We start from the raw sequence: 1,891 nt of genomic DNA on the forward strand, positions 1-1,891 counted from the left end.
AAAAAAAAAAATTCATTTTTCAAGGATAGGTGCGAAACTGCATGAGCCCCGCTTTAAATATCACATTAACATTCAACTACAGGGTAACAGGAAAATATTCACACCATCAACAAATAAATCTGGCCATAAAAAATGATTTATAATCTTTCTGAAAGTTTGAAGTTTTCTTTGCACATCCGATTTTAAGTTTCCTGCTTACAAGAGACCACCACCAATATATGGAGCGGGGGATACCTGCATACAACTCGCCTCCTCATCTAACCGGAAGCACTACCAACAACAATGTCGGAACACATGTGCGTTTTTTGATATTTAAAGAAAAATCGTTCGAACCAATTTAGAAAGCTCTGCGCGATTGCAACAACCGAGTGGAAATAGCAACCAAATCTCCACTTCAACCGCATCGTTAAAAATCAGATCAGAATAGATTATTAGTCTCAAACATGTTCACAGCTAGAATGCCTGACCAGGGGCGTTGTGTGACGACGGTTGACCTGGGGTTAAAGAGACCCTGAAATCGTACATTACTTCACAGGAAGCTCTCCTCCGCAAAGGCGTCCCAATTGTGACTCGGTGTTTTATCAAATACCGTCGAGCATTTGTGGACAATTCTATTGTTTCTAGGGGTTTCTAAGAAACCACTTATCCTCCCTTGTCTCGGATCACCATCACAGCAGCTCACCGAGGTTACTTTAGTCCTGATTAAATCGATTTCGTCAAGCCAACTGGCTTTTTAACTAGGTTGCCAACAATTCACACAGCCTTTTCCATAACCGGTTAACATTACGTCAATAAATAACTCAGAACCCACTAATTTTGACAGGGTTTATCTGTGATTACTATAACCGGTTTCCACATCATGCACAAATATTCACCCCGAGAGATACCCTTAAAACATTTTCCTCGCCCCGTTTTATATTTCTTGGCAAAATTGCGTACGAGTCTACTATATGCGATTAATACATATTTAATAGCATACAATATACTTGGATATTTGTCAATCTGTATTACCTAACAATACAGGTATTGCTTACGTGCTACAAGATTTAATATATAATTCTAACAAAGGTTTTCAAAATGGGCAACGGCTTCAACTCATCTCCCGGTTGAGATACGGGCAGTCTATAGAGAGAATGCCGAAATACGTCCTGTCTATGGTAGGGTATGTATAATGTATTTTAGATATATATGGTTCACAACAAAGAAACCAGCAGGCACAGGCAGACAGTCTCTAATTCCCGCTTTAACACACTCAAACCGCTTTATTCCAGTTCCATAACTTTAAACTGCCAAATGCCAAAAAGCGGAACAGGTTGCATCGGAATAATTCCACTGTGCTACAATCGCCATAAATCGGGAGGGAGTAAAGACATCCTCATCCCTTTTCATAGGTAGGAATTGCATCAGATTCTGGACCTCATGATGCGCAACCAACATAAAAAAAACGAATTCGAAGAAGCCACGCGCGAGTTGCTAGAAATAGTGAAATCTTACGTTACATCCTTTTCTTTATAATAAGAAAAACACTGCAGGTGGATAATCATAGATAGTGTTTGAAGAGTCAATGGCCAAGAATTCGATTCTACAAGGGGACTGGTTTAAGACCTCGCCAAACAGTATTGAACTGCCAAGGAATTAAACAGGCGTAAATTGCCTGGTTTTAATAATTACATTGGGACTATAAAAAAAACCCTAAGTTAACCAAACCCTAATTTTAACCTTTAATTCTACCAAATTGCAACAATACATTCTAATGGATCGATTGAAAGCTAAATCAGACGTAATAAAGGTTCAAACCCATTTAAATTTTATGTATTCTCATTACTTTCAAGAAAATATTTTGGTGGAGATTCCGTAAAAAAAATTAATAAGGGGGGGAAAGGTTCAGATT

At 38.4% G+C, this 1,891-nt stretch overlaps 1 protein-coding gene across 1 annotated transcript in view; it reads right to left on the minus strand.

Moving 5' to 3' along the window:
• The window catches only part of LOC106877227 (GTP-binding nuclear protein Ran), an 11,830-nt gene that overhangs the window by 6,195 nt on the left and 3,744 nt on the right, over positions 1-1,891 (minus strand). The gene's annotated exons all lie outside the window — the stretch shown is intronic.

This window comes from Octopus bimaculoides, chromosome 25, assembly GCF_001194135.2.
Source record: "Octopus bimaculoides isolate UCB-OBI-ISO-001 chromosome 25, ASM119413v2, whole genome shotgun sequence".
Taxonomy (NCBI): Eukaryota; Metazoa; Mollusca; class Cephalopoda; order Octopoda; family Octopodidae; genus Octopus; species Octopus bimaculoides.